Here is a 20,419-nt window from a genome sequence, read left to right on the forward strand (position 1 = left end):
AAAAAATAACAATAAAAAGTTACATAAATTAGCCATCCTTATAATTACATAAAAATAAATTGCTAGAACACAAATTACTTAAACCTAGATTACTAAAACACAAATTACTTAAAAGATAAATTACTAAAACATAAATAACCTTCCTAAAAACGAATATTACATATCAATCGATGATAAAACTTGATTAGCACAATCACTATACTTAGTCTGACGAATACAGATCTCCCTTTTTTTCCAGGTTGTAGTAGCACCACTTTCCGTTGTAACTTTCTATCAATGATTCAAAATTTATGGCTCGTAAAATCGTTCAGTGGAACACTAGTCAGGCGTTGTCTAAGACGTGTCGGCCGAGTGGCGTATAATAATGTAGTCGTTCATAAGGATAAGGAGATAGTGGAGGTTTGGTTGTTGCACAATTGGGGGAGGGCTTGGTTCTTGCACGACGGGGTGGGCTTCGATTGTTGCACAGCGGGGGGAAAGTTTCATTTTTGTACGATTGAGGAAGGATCCAGTTGTTCCATGACTAGGGGTTGGTTGATTGTTAAAGGGGTAGGTTGGTTCTTGCATGTTAGGTGGATGGCTATGGTGTTTAGCTTGCATGTGAAAATGTAATTGAAAATTGATGTTCTTTCCTCTATTTATTGTTGTGGCACTCATGAAAGAGAATCTAATCAGAATTAAAGGATCTACCATATTAGATAGCAGATTTGCAACATTTGATAGCATATATGCTATCTTAGATAGTCAATATGCCATCTTAGAATGTGGATTTATGGTTGAGATCTCATAATTTTTGTATTTATCAACTATAAATTATGGTACATCTCATTCTATATCATTTCCACATCTCCATTTAATAAGCCTTTTCTCTAAACAAAATTGGGAAATGCAAATAATGAAGAAATCATTGAGAATTTTGAAGAATTGTTCCCGGTGTTTGAGGATGTTCCTGATACCCCAGAGGTGCCTCCCACAAAAGGCAAATTGGTATCGTCCAATTAGAGGGCTGCATTATTGTTCCTAAAATGTGACATTTGTGACAAAACCAGGTACACTTTGGTATTCACAAATCGAATAAGCGATTAAGCGCTTATTGCGTAACGAACAAACAAATAACCGAACGGGTATGGTTATGACCCGGATATCCCAAGGGGCCATCTATAAGTGATATACGTTTAATATAAGCCAACATGTTAGTCTTATGGCCTTAGTAAAATAGCAAACCGGTTAAACGAAAACATACTCGTTAACTACCCACTATGGATTTAAACGCGGAAGATAGTTACAAAACAAGCTTGGTATCATCCGTTAAGCCAAAAAGATTTACAAAAAACTTAGTGGGAATGTTTTAAGCGATCCGTGAAAATATTTTCAATTTTTACAAGCAAATAGTATGTTTTTATAAATTTACACAAAAATTACCGAAAAACACCCGTTTTCGCGATGTTTGTCGTACCTGATATATTTTTCGCGCAAAAAACCGAACCCGAAATAAATTTTGTCTCGACATTTCACGTTCAGGCATGTAAATCGAGAAAATTGGGCCCAAAAGGGGGCCCAACAAACCTAGCCTGCCAAAGTTGATAAAAAAACCTTTAATATTATTATTAGTTACTTAATATATAGGAAACCTTAGATATTTTTACCCATCTTTTTCCATAAGTTAAACCAGTTTGCTGGTGTTCTTACACAAAAACAACAAACTATAAAGTAACCTTCAATGTTTTGATCATTTAATCTTTGTTTAAACAAGTTTAATATCACGTAAACATAGTTTGATTACCAAAAATCATTCCTAACCATGCAAAAATCATAAAAATGGTCCAAAAATATGTTTTGATCATACAAATGGTTAGGAATCAGAATCATACTCTTTTTTGGCCATAAACACGGATTAGAGGGTTTAAACGACGTTTTTATGGATCAAAAATTCGGTTTAATACCCCTAGCCGGAACCTAAGTTTCAAGGCCAATATATTGATGAAACATGCTTTTTTTATGATATAGGACCTGTACCTAGCTTGCATAAAAGCACAAGAATCTGAGAACTTGATTAGAAGAGCGAAAACGAAACAAAACCGCTAAGGTAATACCGAATCACTCGATTACGGGCTGTTTAGGTTAAGGTTGTGATGTGCATATTTTTAGGTCATGAAATTTTGTAGGGACATAAGGGACTATATCATTGAGTCCCTGACCAAATTTGATGATTTTTTGACCATCCGAGAATATTTGGCAAATTTGTTACCAATTTGGGGCGTTTATTTGGGAAAAATAGTTAAAATGCTTGAAAATGATGAAATTTGTAGGGAACTCATATTTGGTATATTATATCACATATGAAATTTGGGGTTATTTGGAAAAGCCTAAATATGTTTTGTGCATTCGCGTTTATTTGAGTTTTCGTAGTCGTTTTTGGCTCACAAAGGATATTTAGCAAGGTTGTTAGATTTTTAAATTTTTCCAGGTTGTTTTGGGATGTATTTTGGTAACTCAGAAATTTTGGCGGATTTTTCAGAAATTGTTTGGTATAAACGGATAATTTTCGGGTTAATTATACCATGTAAAATGATTTTTTATAAATTAATAAATCAATAAATTATTCCAGAAATATTTTTATAAAAATATACATCTTTTAATTGATAAGTGACTAAATTTTCATAGTTTAATGATAAACGAATAATTAATTATGCTAATTTTAATAGTAAACAAATCCAATTATGATAAAAAACCGGCGAGTTAGTGATTAACGAACCTGTTGGAATATCAGAACATCAAGAGTGATCAAAAATCATACTTTTGAGTTAATTAAGTAAAAACAAACTTTTTGTGAGAAATCCGGATAATTTAGGTGAACTGTACGCACTTTTCTCCAAACCAAACTAAATAAACGGAAATGAGCCCCGTAGTGAATCCAGACCCCCAATTTGTGAAGTTATCATTTTATCGACCAAAACGTTTACCCAAGCTTACATCCCCATAACTATTTTCTAAACGCATAAACGAACAACTTGGCCCAGCTGGTGAAACAGAGAAACTGAGCCAAGTTCGGTTTTAAGTATTAGACATTGAACAAAATCACAATCTAAGACTACTGACACTTTCTGGGTATAATAGCTATACTCAGACTAGCTATACAGCCCAGTTTGCTATAATGATTATAATAATATTAAAATATTAATATTATTATATATTCATTATAAGGACTAGTAATACGAGTCAAACGAACTACAAGCCGACGCTGTACTAAATCCTGATTAAACCGTGAGTTTCATGATCCCACTTTCTGAACTGTCTTTACAAACTTTTGGGGGTGAAAAGCATGTTTGCTTATATCTATACATATCTAAACGTATGATAATGTGAATTATCAAAGTGCTAACACATGAAAGTCCCCACTAACACAGTGATTAACTTTCAGCCGGTGGCTTGTGAATAGTACTATTGGTTTGACAAACCCAAACGGAATCGGCCTGGTTGCCGTGTCACACTTAACGTCATTTGCACATGACCATAATTATACAAACATGCTATGTAGTGTTAGACAAGCTACTGGGGGCATGTTGTGGGCGGAAGGGGGGCCATGGTGGTTGATTGAGCGTGGGAAATGGAGGCACCAGCACGAACAGTCAAGGCTTCACCGTAGCTTAGCATAATTACATCATAAAAATACTGATGTGTGACTAATAAACCTATAATAATGACCCTCACAACTAAGTTTTAATATTAAAACGAAAATCCTAAAACCACACACAACCGGCAAGTGTACCGATCGCAAGTAGTATAGACATAGGAAGTTCGAGTATCGAACACGTGGACACGTAAGACGCTAACGATTACTAACCCTAGACAAGACCTACCTCAGAATAATATTTAATTGATTTTTGATTTCTTTTAACTTAACTGAACTAACTAGACTGACTGACAAAACTTACCAAAAATAGAAAACTTAACGGGGAACTAACTGTGTTAACTTAGGATGGAGAAAAAACGTCTACCTAGGTCTGAATCAAATTGTAGGACTAACAAGCTAATGGATTGAATGACTTCAAGACACCGGTCCCTAAAGATGACGCGACTAAGGATCGCTCGGGCTCACTGAATTACCTCTCGGTCTCACTGGATTACCTCTTGGTCTCACTCAATAAACCCTAACTACTCAAAATCGGCTAAAACGACCAAACTGGGAAATAATTGCTAACGTGTCCTAATGCTAGATCACCTCTCGGTCTCACCAACACTCGACCCTAATGGCAATGAATACTACACAACCAAGGATAGAGAAACAATTCAACTTAAACTAAAATAGATCAACTAGTCGCTCAAAACACCTAAACCTGACAAGAAACGAACTCGCTCTCGCGCAATCCTTAGTCTAGCATGTAAAGGCAATGAGACAACCCTAAATTCCTATCACCTCTAGGTCTCAAAAAAGGTGTCTAACCGCTTGTAACACCCCGTAACCGCAGCGGAAACGTAAACGGGATGCAACAGACACGTCTGATATCAACAGCATTGCTTATAAAGAAAACACCACTACATTAATACACACCATATTACATTGTTCCGAGTTTAGTTACCGTCTAGGCGTTAGCACATAAGTTTTACCAACATTACATTAACATATTTATTACAAAAAGAACATTAAGCTTCCACATAAAGCACGCATCGTCAAGCATGTAGCAATTATTCCAGTTTGGTGGTACCTAGAAAGCATGTAAAGAAAACGGGTCAACTACGAATAGTTGGTGAGTTTCACTAATTTAAATAAACAGTGACAAATCATTATAATAATCATATAATAGCGATGTAATTATGCTGAGCCCACAAGTGAAACCTCTGACTATCCACACACAACCCCGTGGCATACTCCGCCCAAGGACCTGCCCCAAACCGCTATGCCTAACATTACATAGCAAAATATATATAGCAACAAAATAGACATGTGCAACTGGCTGGGAAACATCAGCAAATCCATGCCGGACCAGTTGGGTTTGTCAGACCAATAGTACTATTCACACTCTACCGGCTTTCAGTTAATCACTCGTGTTGCGGGGCCTTACAATGTTAGCAACTCAGACAATTACCATCTTAGTACATTTCCGTACGATTCCCGTACAATAAAACATATATAAATACACGCAAATCCATGCGTTCAGTATGTACTTAAACATTTCAATAGTAACATGCTTTCCGCCCCGGGAAAATATTTAAAACAATTCAGTAAAAAGGGGCTCGTGAAACTCACCTTATCGTAAACAAGCAGGTAACACAGTACACAAGCTTTTAATCCGGATCTGTAACACGATCCCTAAGTTCGTTACTATACAATCACTATTAATATAACTTTCACCGTGTTAACCGGTACATCTGGGGACACTGTTAACCCAGTACTGTATCCGCTCTGGGGCAATGTTAACCCAGAAACACTTCTCCGGGCTCAGATTGTGATATCGTTTAGAGTTCACTAGTCAAAATTACTATTAGTCGTTTTTCCCGTTTTGCGTGCCTAGCACGGTTATCCGTTTTTACGCTTCAAAAATGAGTTTGGTCACACACGACCCGAAAATGGTTGTTGACTGATAATTTAATTAAAGTTGTGAATTTAGAGCTCGGTTTAGACGCCCCGATTGGCCGCGAGACCCGTTTTCGTCTTTGGCGTACCGGAAACTGTTAAATCGGTTAAAATTACTCAAATCATCCGAATTATTTTTGGATGATTTACATTTAACTCAGTTATATGAAAATAGTTCATTTTTAGGGTTTTTATACACCAGTCAGCTCGCTTAGGCGAACTTTACCGGTTTACGCGTTTTAAGCTTTAAAAGTTTGTTTTTATTTTCTTTTTAGCACAAATAATTATCCGTTTAGTCTCGGATCTTGAAATTTTGCACAAATCACTTTTTGACAGTGGGGAATTTTATAAAAATATTTCCAGAATTAATTTTTATATTTAAAATTTATTTATCTATTTTTAAACACCATTTAAACACTAAATATGTCGTAAATACCAAACGATCTTAGAAAAATACCAAATTTTTCCTGGATGACCCCTGCCATCCACATAGTCCCCTGTAATTTTTCCAGAACCAAAATCCCTTTTTACATTCCATTTTCACTAAAATCGAGCTAGAAAACCCTAGAACTCGTTTAACCGAAAAGCCTACTTAGACTTCTCCAACGGAACTAAAATTTTGTGTGTGACTTTTACATGTTATAAAAAGCTTATCTGGAATTTTCCAGAATTTGTCATGATATTTAACTATTTTTCACCATTTTTAGCCAAAACCGAGCATTAAATTCACCAAATATTCATCCTTTGTCCAAAAATTACCAAAATTTCACAGAACTCATATTTTCATATATCTAACACCCCTGTAAAATTTCATGACCTAACTCTAAACGTGTCACAATCTGTCCAAAACACAAACATCATACAAAAACCGAACTACCTTGTGTTTCTAGCTTCAAATCGCAAGGATCTCGCTTTCTAGTCTTGGTTAACAACTAGATACAGCACCTACAAGCACAATAATACCACACCAAGCAAGTTACACCCACAATCAAGCCATTTCTTTCATGGTTTCGGTTATGATTTAAAAACAAAGATTTAACCGTAAAAATTCGTTTTTGGTTCGTTTAACTCCTTTCTTGGACCAAGATCCCTTGTATAACCCGTATACATCACTTGATCATGCAAGAATCGGTTTTCATCTTTGAAACCTCATTTTCTTGCAAATAAACTCAAGAAACGAAGATGAAAACGTAAATAACTCGACTTTTTACCTCGTTTTCTTGCTAAAATCTCAGGTTTTAGTTCATACTTTGGAGAGAGTTGAAAGATTGTTGAATGTGGTTTACAAAAAAGAAACAAGTAAAGGGGTTATACCCCTTACTTCTGATCGGAATAGATAGGGGGGTGGGGTGGGACCCACTTCTCCATTTCTAGCCATTCATTCAGATTTCTGAAATCTGGATAATGTTTTGGATAATCTGGTTCAGTTCGTTTTTCGGTTAAATGTTTAATTTAGCTTGAAACGAGGCTAAAATGGTCGTTTTCGGCTTAAAAAAGGGAATTTATATAAAACCGATCTAAAAACTTTAAAAAGCTTAAACCATGACATTTATTAACTTAAAGCATCATATTATTAATAATTGCGCATCTTTTTCGGCTTGATCGATCGTCTCTTGCTTGGTTTGGTATTAAAGGTTTCGTTTAACGTACCGACGTACCATTAAATCGAACATTCTTTTTCCGTGCTTTAATTCACTTATCCCGAAGCTTTAATACTTCGTAAACATCACTAAATATCATATATCTCGTCTATAATGTAATCCTCGATTCGTTCGGCTTCAATAACCGCTAATCGGTTAATCGTATTTCCAATACGATTAATTGTATAATCGAGTATAATTCGTACTATGAATCATACATACTCGTATAAACGCATTACAATTCACATATTCATTATTAAATAACACATAAATAGTATATACCGGTTAGGGTATACCTGATTTTGCCGGAATCGTTGCACCGCTGTACTTTAATCAATTAACCATGCAACAAAACCCTACGGTTGTTCCTACCGCAAACAAACCCTAAACACCAAGTCTAGAATCAAACAATGCACCGATCAATCAATACAAAACTAATCAATCTACACACGGGGTTTATGCAATAAATTGATATAATTTCCAGCCACTAAACACAACCTGTTTCATGTCTAAATCAAACTTTACAATAACAATTCAAGTCTATCAATCAAACAATCCATAAAACCTACCAAACACTAACAAGAATCATCATTCCTAGGTAGAACTAACAAGTTTAGCCGAGAATCATTTTTGGACAGCAGCATATACTCAATAAAAACACCATAAAACTCATACCAATCATCTCAAAAATCATTCAACAATCAATCCTACTCATAAACACTTCAATCTTTCAATTAATTGCAAAACTAGTAATCAATTGAACAAGTATAAAAAGATGATGAACAATGTTATGAAAAGAAAGGATATGGATGAATTCCGGGCTGTTCTTGGCTGCTACAACTGATGAGAAACGTCTCCGAGGCTTGGTTCTTGTGTCTTCTTCCTTCCCTAGCCGTCACACGATCCAACTCTAAGCCGAAAAAACTTTTTCTTCTTCCTCCCTTGCTTCCCAGTTCCGATCGGCCAGCTGCTATACCCCTAGGGTTTTTTTTTTCTTTTTTATATTATGTTATAATATGAGGCTTGGGCTTTTTCATGTTGTAGACGGGCCGAGCTTTGAGTTTTACTTGAAAACGTATGCGTAAAAAGCTCGTAAACTGCTCCAAAAGTCCGGTTTTCTTCAATCTTTCACCCATAGCCTACAAAATAAAGATTAATATGTAAAAGCTATCTAAAATGAGTTAAAACACATAAAATGTAATACAAAAACGTAGATAAAAGGTGCGGAAAATACGAGTGTTTTACAACACATCACATACAAACAAATGTACTTGTGAATGTACATACATACATACTGACGTAATTACGAACTATGGTTGTTTTACGCACAACTGATTCCTTGAAACTCATGTTTTTCAGGTAAACAGGACTCGGACTAAAAAGTCAATCTGCTACGTGTTTGACTTGCGATCAAAGCTGGGGGAAATTGATGCAAGTGTGTCAGTAAGAAGTAAAGCCGCTTAGCGGGCTGGATTTTGTTTGTATCACCTAGTTATAATCGAAATTAGATCAATGTAAAATATTGTAAAGTAGTTTGTATTGTTCTTTATAAACAATGTAGTTGATACCAGAGGTGTCTGTTACATTTTCATTTAAGCTTCCGCAATTTGCTAAATGGTATGTGACACAAAACGTGATTGACTTCTATCAAAATTGGGATATCGTTATAGCGGTTTCCTTTGAAAGAAACAACTTACTCGAGATTTTTGGGCTCAAGAACAAGGGTTGCGTGTCTCCTATTGTAATAATTAATAGTTTTATTTTTTTATTATTTATAAAATACGCATATAACTTTATGTATTACCTTACAGCATGTGGGAGGATGGGTTAACAGATGCATGAGGATTTGATGGAAATAAATATATAAACATAGACATCCAGAACAATTGTTTTTGTAGACGATTCTTACACCTTAGTTCTTCGACATTTTATCTGAAATCCCAAATTATGGTGTGTTACCATTTGCTGTCAGATTAAAAGAACAATACCCACCATTTTGGAAGGTTGATTTAATAGCATCTGTCTAATTGATAGTTCTTTAATAAATATTTAGCTCTTTTTAATATGAATTTTTAAACACATTTACTTACTGATTTCCTTTTGGTTTAGATTTCCTTTTGTATTGATAAAAGAGATTGGTTCGTTGCACGGATTTACATGCATACACTTAACGAGGATTTGTGCTTTATACGAGGATCATCAGATTGTGGTTAATCTAGTGCCATTAAAGTCATGGCTTACCCTATTGTTATAAAGTTTGAGTCATATTTAAAATCATTTTTGAACAACATTTCGTACTGGGAACAATCTGGACGAAATTTTGTAGAAAAAGTAGTAGTGGTGAGACTCAAGTCTGGCTTAGAGATATAGTTCATATTGGTGGAAATTCTAGATTTCTTGTGTGTATGTTAACGAGGAATCTTGTTTTAAATCTACCAATGAATGTTGAAGAAGACCTTGAAGAGACTTGTGTAATACATCTAAGATTCATGGCAGGTGAATTTACTATGTGCGTTGGCTACTTAGTAATGAATAATATGTATTCTAATATTTATCTTCTATTTTAATTTATTTATTATGTTGAGAAAAATGCGTACAAAATGTTGATTTTGTCGACTTCGGGAGGCGATAACTATGGTATGACATGTTCACAGTTATTCAATAAAACCACATAATATAAAAGGATAATACACCTAATTACATTAATACACTATATCACAAATATTTAAACTAAGCAGCTTATATTAAAAGGATAATATATTACAAACACAAGTAAACAACAAGCTGAATAATTTATTATGGATGGCATGGACAATGATTTTTCTTGTGACCGGGGTTTTTTCATGCTGAGCATTTAGAAAGATCTCTTGCTTGGTCCACATATCTCACATCCATTTCGTTGTGGATCATTCTTTGTTTCAATCTTCCTCGTTTAATATTAATTCTTGGCGCATCTCCTTGAATTCTCCGAGTCCGTCTCCCCCATAAATCTACATAATTATGTATTATGTAAGAATTTGTGGTTGTCAATTAAACCATAATAAAAAAAATTTTAAGAAAGAAAGAGAATCAACATACACAAAAGACAGAATCACCAATTCATATTATCTTCATTGTTTTTTTATATTTAATTACTGTTTTTAACCAAATCATTTTTTTCAACTAATTTTTTAAACCAAATTAGATTGTTTTATAATTTCCCACATTTATACAAGTTAAATTTCTTTGTGATAACTTATATAATAACATTTACATAAGTTACGATTCATCTTACTTACATTCACATTGAAAAAAAATTGTGATAACTTACGTATAACATTTACATAAGTTGCATTTACACAAGTTACATTTCTTTAAAATTACATTTACATTAGTTGCAAATACACGAGTTACATTTCGTTAAACTAATAAAATATCTACATTACTTCAAAAATACAGTTTAACTTATGTAATAACATTTACACAAGAAGGGTTAATTTATCAAATTATAAGAAGATATATAAATATAATTATCTTATTACAAAGAATACAAATATACTAATAAAGTTTTAAATAACATATATATATATAATTAATATATACAATTGTAATATTATATTTACATCCCATATTTAAAAAAATAATAATAACATAAAACAACTTAAATTCAATTTTCAAGCATCATTAGTCTATAAAAAGAATTATAAAAAGATTAAAGTGGATTAGATGCATTTTTTTCTGATTCCAAAAATAAAAGGAAAAAACATAACATCTAAGCACTTAAAATTCCAAGCCAAGAAACACGAGAGTATAAGAGGAGATAATTTTACAAAGTAACCGAATTAATAATTTAAATAAATAACTTTGGAAAGGTGATGATGTTTATAGCACACTAAAAATATAACAATTATTGTTGATTCATCTATTGTCGTCTTGTTATTTGTATATCGCTTTTGTAATAGATTATAGTCTAGGGACTAGTTATGACATTTAATGTAAGTTCATTTTCTAGGGGATGTTAACGATTGAACAAACAGTTTTGGTCCCTCGTACACTATAGGATGTTAGCGTATGAGATGTTATTTATTATGTCAGTCGCTAAGGGGATGTCTAGCGAATGGTGTAGCGAATGTGACTCATTCGCTATGCATGTCTAGCGGATGAGTCGCCTCCTATATATAGTCTGATTCATACTTAAATTATAACGATATGAGTATTTTGTTTAACATTTGTTCTCTCAAAACACGCACGAACACACACTTAAACCCTAAGTTGTTCAATATCGATCATATTAAAGACTAGATCCAATTGTGTACTAATCATGATGATCATCATGATATATCAGAAGTTTTTTTTTTTGTGGTGAACGATGTCATGTTACAAATTATGTGAATATAGGGTCAGAACGACTAAGAAACCTTTAACAAGGACCATGTTCATTTGATTAAAAGCATTTTGAAAAGGAAAACTACACTAGACAAGGTTGATGAGAACCAAATTGTGATTGATGAGGTTACCCCTAGGAAGGTAGTTAGGGTTAACTAGCGGTGGAAATATGAGTGGGTTGGGTTGGATTTGGTGATAAGTTAAAATGGGTTTGGGTCAGGATGAGTTGGGTCATGATGGGTTTTTAAAATAAAGGGTTAGAATGGATATGAATCAAGATGGGTAAAGTTAATCCATCTTGACCCAAGTAATGGTTAAAATGTAAAGGGTTTCAAAAAGCCCTAAAAAAACATCAAAAAAATTAATAAAAAATTAAAAACTCAAAATATAAATAAAAAACACAAAAACTAAAATAACTAAAATGTTTCCCCCGTCGTCCTCGTTCATAAAAAAAAACTCAGTTTCGTCTCGGTTCAGGTTCGTTTTTTTTTGTTCATTTTTGCTTTTTATTCATTTCGGTATCTATCCAGGTTCAATGTTGTTGGTTTCGATTTCTCGGTTTTGGATGGGTATGGGTCAAGATGGGTAAAGTTAGCCCATCTTGAACTAAGTAAAGGTTAAAATACAAAGGGTTTCAAAAACCCCTCAAAAAAATATTCAAAAAAATTAATAAAAAATAATAACTCAAAATATAAATCGAAAATGCAAAAAGTAAAATACCTAAAATGTTTCCCCCGTCTTCCTCGTTCATTAAAAATAAAACTCGATTTTGTCTCGATTCAGGTTCGTTTTTTTCAGCTTTTTTCCTTCGGTTTTGCTTTTTTTCATTTCGGTTAGTTTCAGTATATGCTTGGTTTTTCAATGATTTCGGTTTTGATTTCTCGGTTTCTATTCGGTTCTGTGGGTTTTGTTTGAAATAAAATTGGATAAAACTTGTTTTAGTCCATTTTAACCCATAAACAAACCCATTCTAACCTATACCCAAAAGTCACTATCATTTTACCAACCCATCTTGGCCTTCTTGCAAAGTTCTTTTGATCCATCCCGACCCATCTCAATTTTAAAAGTTATCCAAATTGACCCAAAGCAACCCATTTGGGTTTGTTTTGCCACCCTTGAGGTTAACATTGAGAAGAAGAAGGCTGACATCAAATAGGTAGAGCGTGTTAAACCTGTTTGTAATGTTATCAAACTTGATGTAACTCCTGCTGAGGTCAAATTGACTAAGAGATCGAAGGCAACTTTGGTATATAGACAATTCCAGAAGTTACATCAGCATGCTATGAAGAAGGTGAAGGATGTTAAGGTTCTTGTTGAAGAATTGCCTACATGGGAACCTAAATTGTTTTATCCCTAAAGGAACATGAGGTTCAACCCAAGACTGAGGTGTGAGTTACCTCTTCATATTAATCATTTCCTTGTATGTGCAGAGTTCATCCAAGACTATCTCAGGTGACAAATGGATTATGGAGAGTGGATGTTCTCGTCATATTAGTGGCAATCTTAATCTCCTTACCAACATTAAAGACATTCAAGGAGGGTATGTTGCATTTGCGGGCAATCAAGGTGGACTTATAACCAAAGAGGGTGATGTGTCCAACGAGAGAATCTCATTTGAGAAAGTGAACTATTGTGACAAGGTTGATCATAACTTGTTAGGCCTTTCATAGCCTTGTGACAAGAAGTTTACAACCCTGTTCACTAACAAAAAATGTGTGATTCTGAAGCCTTGGTTTGTAATTCCTGAGGAGATTATTATTATTATTATTATTATTATTATTATTATTATTATTATTATTATTATTATTATTATTATTATTATGCGATCACCTCGATCAAATGATATTTATGTGCTTGACATGGCACTGCAACATCTTCTTCAATTGCTACGTGTTTTATCTCAAAAGAAACTGAGAAAGACACAATCCTATCACATAGAAGGTTTGGTCATATCTGTAACATCTTGGATTTTTCGTATTTGTATTCGTTTAAGTTTAAACATGATGATACATGTTTTGTACGTCTCGGTCTTTATTAGTTTATTATTATAAATATCTTATAATGTAAGGGCTATTAATGTAAATCTGCTCATTCTCTCTCTTGTAAGTTACATTCGTTACCTCGTAACGAATGTAACACATTCGTATTAATTGTAAGCTCATTCGTTAACCTAGATTAATGAATGAGATAACGAATGAAGGGCATTCGCTATAGTTAAATATATTAACGAATGGGGTTGTTCATTCGTTTGGTTTAAAGTAACGAATGACACATTCGTTAAGTGATAACTTAACGAATGTGGTCATCCTCGTATATATACCTGTAAGCTTATCAGTTAATGTAATAGTTCTGATTATTATTCTTCTGAGTCGTTACTCTGCCCAAATTCCTTCTCAACATACACAGTGCGCACACTTAATCGTATTAGACCTAATCGTATACTAAATCAACGAATAGCATGATGTCATCAAAGATCTAGATCCATATCAGGCTCTCTCAAGTGGTATCAGAGCCATTTGATCTGATCTTCGTGTTAATTCGTTGTCTAATCGTATTAATTCATCGTTCATTGAGTCAATTTGAGTAAAAATTGATATAAACTGCGGTTGATTATGTTTTGGTAAAACAGAGCTTCGGATTAATTGTAATTGGATTGAAATTAGGATTGTTCGTAAGGTAATTGGAACTGGTTATGGATGTTTGAGTTTGGATTGAGGTGAATTGTTTAGTTGATTGATTGAATTGATAGTAAATTGAGGTTTTGAATCAGATGTTAATGGCTGGTGGTTATTTGGATAATTGAGGTCCGGATTTGAGTGTTGGTGATTACGGACCGGCATAGTAAGGATCGGATTTGGATTACGAGTCGTTTGATATAGGGTTTATTTATTTCGGTCGAGTATGGACTAAGATCTGAATGTTTGAAGATTTGAAGATTTGAATACTGATTCGTTAAATGGTTGAATACTGATTCGTTAACCTTCAACTAATCATTCGTTACACCTTACCTTCGTCCTCACATTCGTTTAAGTCACATTCGTTCCTCTCAATCACTATTCGTTAACCATCCATTCGCCATTCGTTAAACACATTCGGTAAACTTTCCATTCGCTATCCAGTTTCTCATGCGTTATATAACCTTCATTCACTCGTTTGAACAGTATCTCATTCGTTCATTGTTCTCATTCATTATTGTTCTCATTCGTTTGAACAGTAACCATAACTTTTAGAATTTAACAAGTTTGGTCCCCTGACTTTTCAAACTTGTTATCTCATGGCTTCTCAGAATGCCTTGTATTATGCATTGGCATCCTAGAATGCGTTAATGCAACAAATGCTGACAATGGACAATGAAATTGGTACTCATAATAAGTGTCCAAAACTCCTGAAGCTGTCTGAGTTTGCTCGGTGGGAACCGAGGTTTCGTGCTCATTTGGGTTCGGTACATCCAAGTGGTGTTCGGTTTCTTGATGATGTTTACATAGCACCTCTTGTAGGTAGTGATACACTTGGTTGGACTCCGAAGGAACAAAAGCATTATGAAGCTTAGGAAATTAAAGATTATGAAAGTGAGACCAAAGCTTATTCTATACTCACGATGGCATTGCCCGAGCAAATATTTCACTAGTATAGCACTATCAAGACTTGTGCTTCTCTGTTTGAACTTTGAAGACTAGAAGCTTGGGAAATACACTCGAGAGTAAAAAGACTCTTGTGAAATTTCAGTTTCGAAATTTTACCTTATTGAAGAATGAAACTGTGGAGGAAATGATTAATCATTTTTGTCATCTTGTTGTGGAAATGACAATGATGTGCGTCGGATGATATGTCTACAAAGATGAATGACCCTCACAACTAAGCTTTAAATTTAAAATGAAAATCCTAACCACACACAACCGGCAAGTGTACCAGTCGCAAGTAGTATAGACCTAGGAAGTCCGAGTATTGAACACAAGGACACATATAAACGCTAATGATCACGAACCCTAGACAAGACCTACCCAAGAATAATATTTAATTGATTTTGATTTTTAATAATTTAACTGGACTAACTGGACTGACTGACAAAAGTTACCAAAAATAGAAAACTTAATGGAAAACTAACTGTGTTGACTTAGGATGGAGAAAAACGTCTACCTAGGTTTGAATCAAATTGTAGGCCTAACAAGCAAATGGATTGAATGATATCAAGACACCGGTTCCTAAAGATGACATAACTAAGGATCGCTCAGGCTCACTGGATTACCTCTCGGTCTCACTCAACAACCTTAACTACTCTTAATCGGCTAAAACGACCAAACCAGAAAACAATTGTTAACGTGTTCTAATGTTGACTCACCTCTCGGTCTCACCAACACTCGACCCTAATGGCGATGAATACTACACAACCAAGGATAGAGGAATAATTTTTAACTTAAACCAAAATAGAACAACTAGTCGCTCAAAACACCTAAACCGGACAAGAAACGAACTCGCTCTCGTGCAATCCTTATTCTAGCATGCAAAGGTAATGAGACGACCCTACTTCTTATCATCTCTCGGTCTCTAAGAAGGTGCCTAACCGCTGTACTTTAACCAATAAATCATGCAACAAAACCTTAAGGTTGTATCTACCGCAAGCAAACCCTAAACACAAAATATAGAATCAAACAATCACCGATTTCATGTCTAAATCAAACTTTACAATAACAATTCAAGTCTATCAATCAAACAATCCAATAAACTCATCAAACACTAACAATAATCATCATTCCTAGGTAGAACCGATAAGTTTAGCCTCTAATCATTTTTGGACAACAGCTAATACTTAATAAAAACACCAAATAACTCATCCCAATCATCTTAACAATCATTCAACAATCAACTATAATCATAAACAATTCAATCTTTAAAGCAATTGCACAACTAGTTAACAATTGAACAAGAATAAGAAAGTTGTTGAACAATGGAATAAAAGAAAGGATATGAGAGGTTCCGGGGCTGCTCTTGGTTGAAATAATTGACGTAAAATGTTCCCGAGGCTTGTTCTTGACCTCCTTCTTCTTCCTTAGCCACCACAATGTCCAAAACCCTAGCCGAAAAAAGCTTTTTTCTCTTCTTCTTTGCTGCTCCTGGTCCGATCGCAATCTGCTAGGGAGCTAGGGTTATGTTTTTTTTATTATAATATAAAGTAGGCTTGGGCTTGTCCATTATGTAAATGGGTTGGGCTTTGAGCTTTGTCTTGAAATCGTATGCGTACAGTGCCTTTTAGCTCCTAACGAAGTCCGGTTTTGCTTTCTTTAACCCGTAGCCTACCAAACAAACATTATTATGTAAAACCAATATAAAACAAGTCCAAATACATTATTATAAGGTAAATAAAATATAAAAACGTAGATAAAAGGTTCGGAAAATAGGTGTGTTTTACGCGAAGATGGAAACGGTCCCATGAAATCAATGCCCCACACATCGAAAAACCTCACAAACCTGAATAGCATTCTGGGGCATTTCATTTCGTGACGAAATGTAGCCGACACGCTGGCAACGATCACAACTCCTAACGAACGCGTGCGCATCCTTAAAAATTGAAGGCCAATAAAAACCACAATAAAAACCTTCTTCGCTGTTAAGCTCGCACCGTGGTGACCTCATGTCGGTCCAACATGGAAATGGCTCAGAATCTGCCATCCCTCCATAACGTCAATACACCTCCTGATCAACTGGTTAGCACCTACACGAAAGAGATACGAGTCGTCCCAAAGGTAAAACTTGACATCAGCAAAGAATTTCTTCTTTTGCTGGTAAGGCATCTTCGGGTAATACTCGTCCGCAAGATTGTTTGCAAAGTCGGCGAACCATGGTAAACCCTCATCTTGAGCTGAAACAAACATGAGACTTTCTGTCAGAAAGTGGTCATTAATCCTGACCCCTGGCTCTCCTAACTCAGCTCCCTCAAGGGGCGAAAGATGGTCAGCCGCCACACTCCCGGCCCCCTTTTTATCACGGATTTCAATATCAAACTCTTGAAGAAACAGGATCCATCGGATAAGACGAGGTTTAGCATCCTGTTTGCTGAAGAGATAACGAATAGCAGAATGATCCGTGTACACAATCATCTTGGACAGAACTAGATAGGACCTGAATTTATCGAACGCAAACACCACAGCTAAAAGCTCTTTCTCGGTGGTGGTGTAACTCTCCTGTGCACCATTCAGGGTCCGACTAGCATAGTAAATCGGATGGAAGTGTTTATCCTTCCGCTGTCCAAGAACCGCTCCGACTGTGAAGTCGCTCGCATCACACATCAACTCGAAAGGAAGTGACCAGTCAGGAGCAATCATGATCGGGGCATTAACGAGTTTGTCTTTTAAAATATCAAACGCCTCGATACACTTCTCAGAAAACACAAACGGGGCATCCTTTTCTAGAAGTTTGGTCATGGGTCTCGCGATTTTAGAAAAATCTTTAATGAACCGATAGTAGAACCCAGTGTGACCCAAGAAACTCCGGATGGATCTCACAGAAGTGGGTGGGGGAAGATTAGAAATGGTCTCGACCTTCGGTCGGTCGACCTCTATCCCTGCACTCGAAATACGATGCCCCAAAACGATGCCCTCGCGAACCATGAAGTGACACTTCTCCCAGTTAAGGACTAGTTTGGTGTCAACGCATCGGGTCATCATCCTCTCGAGGTTGGAGAGACAATGATCAAAAGAGCTCCCAAACACAGAAAAATCGTCCATGAACACCTCCATGGAGTCCTCGATCATGTCATGAAAAATAGCAACCATGCACTTCTGAAATGTGGCTGGAGCGTTACACAGTCCAAACGGCATACGCCTATAGGAAAACGTTCAATATGGGCAGGTAAACGTGGTTTTCTCCTGGTCATCGGGAGCAATCGGAATCTCAAAGTACCCGGAGAAACCATCCAAGAAGCAATAATACTGATGACCTACCAAACGCTTCAGCATCTGATCAATGAAAGGTAAAGGAAAGTGGTCTTTCCTCGTGGCATCATTCAGTCTGTGGTAATCAATGCAGACTCTCCAACCGGTCACAGTCCTAGTGGGAATGAGCTCGTTCCTCTCATTGGTGACGACAATCATGCCACCCATTTTAGGAACCACTTGGACTGGACTGACCCATGAACTATCAGAAATGGGGAAAATGATCCCCGCATCAAGGAGTTTGATAATCTCCTTCTTCACCACCTCCTGCATCTCGCCGCTGCGGCTGAACGATAGACCTGAATTATCCTCTATGAGATTTTATGAGTGCAGAACGAAGGGTTGATACCCTTAATGTCGATAATCTTCCATGCAATGGCATCCTTGTGATCTCTCAGCACCCTCAACAACTTCTCTCTCTCGACCTCCGTCAATGCAGATGTAATAGTTACCGGCAACTTCCTCTCCTCGTCCAAAAACGCGTACTCCAAATGGGCGGGCAAATCCTTAAGCTCTAAGGAAGGAGGGGGACTCTCGACGGAAGGTCGGTCCATCGGATCGTCTCGTACGATCCCAGCAGACACTTCAGACTCAGAGGAATGTGACTCGGTGTCGTCATCCATTGACTGATTGGTCATGGCGACCATCTCAACCTATGGAATCTCCCTATCGAAAATCTGAGTGTCGGAGGCAGATCTCACTTAAAAACTCCCTAACATGTTCCATGATGGTATCGATGAAGTACAAGGAGTCATCAACAGACTTGGGGTGTTTAAGTGACTGTCGAACGTCAAAAGTGACGTTCTCATCCCCAACTGTCAAGATCAACTTACCCTCGCAGATGTCGATCAACGCTTGTGCAGTGGCAAGGAATGGTCGGCCTAAGATAAGCGGGACACTATCATCATCATTTGTGTCCAGAATGACAAAGTCCATCGGGAAGATGAACTTATTGACACGAACAAGCATGTTCTCGACCACCCCTCGAGGGTATTTCACAGAACGATCAGCAAGCTAGATACTCATCCTGGTAGGCCTCGGTTCGCCTAAACCCAGCTTACTGTACATGGAATACGACATAAGATTAATACTGGCACCAAGATCAGCCAGCGCATGAATCACCGTATCATCACTCAAGATGCAGGGAATCGTGAAACTCGCTGGATCGGACATCTTCTCTGGTAATTTCCTCTGTACGACAGCAGAACAACTAGCACTCAAAGGGATGGAAGCGACCTCAGCTAACTTCTCCTTATTCGAGAGAATATCCTTAAGGAACTTCGCATATTTCGGCATCTGAGTATGTGCTTCAAGGAATGGAATATTAAGGTGAAGCTGCTTCAAAAGATCAAGAAATTTGGAGTTCTACTCCTCATCTCTATCCCTGCGGAGTCTCCCGGGGTATGGCACTCTAGGTTTGTAGACTCTCGGTGGTTCGCTCGGTAACTGCTGTCTCTCGGCCTGTGCTGTACTCCCTAGGCTTCTCCTCTAATGCACCTGGGCTGGCGGAGACTCCATCTGAATCTCCTCATCCACCTGCTCCTTTCTATCAAAAGCTTCAGGCTCCTCAACAACTCTTCCTCTAGACCTCTCCTGAATCATTGGCTCATCTCGTGCCCCTGCACCGCTCTTCGTCATCACAACTTTCGTGAATCCCTTCGGGTTTTAGCTTGGTATTACTCGGTAGCGTACCCTGCGTTCTCTCGTTCAGTCGACTAGCTATCTCTCCCATCTGCCGCTCAAGACTCTGAATCGACGCTCCGTGATTCCTCATGAATGACTCGTGCTCCTGAAACTTCTCCTGGGTCTCTTTATGACGGGAATCCTCTCGTGTCATAAGCTGTGACAACATCTGCGTCTGTTGTGCCATCATCTCCTCTAAAGTGGGCTTCTTCTCCCCACTGCTTGCT

The 20,419-nt window shown here is 36.6% G+C and overlaps 1 pseudogene across 1 annotated transcript in view; it reads right to left on the reverse strand.

Moving 5' to 3' along the window:
• LOC143625726 (dynamin-2A-like) overlaps positions 1 to 20,147 on the reverse strand; it is a 61,297-nt pseudogene extending 41,150 nt beyond the window's left edge. The window contains exons 1-2 of the transcript XR_013152318.1: positions 20,007 to 20,147; positions 1,567 to 1,571 (exon numbers count right to left, since the gene is read on the reverse strand). The product of XR_013152318.1 is annotated as a dynamin-2A-like (transcript). The remainder of the gene's footprint in view (positions 1 to 1,566; positions 1,572 to 20,006) is intronic.
• Positions 20,148 to 20,419: the final 272 nt, after the last annotated feature.

This window comes from Bidens hawaiensis, unplaced genomic scaffold (assembly GCF_021521415.1).
Source record: "Bidens hawaiensis isolate Kalapana, Puna unplaced genomic scaffold, B.hawaiensis_p1.1 tig00004199_1, whole genome shotgun sequence".
Taxonomy (NCBI): Eukaryota; Viridiplantae; Streptophyta; class Magnoliopsida; order Asterales; family Asteraceae; genus Bidens; species Bidens hawaiensis.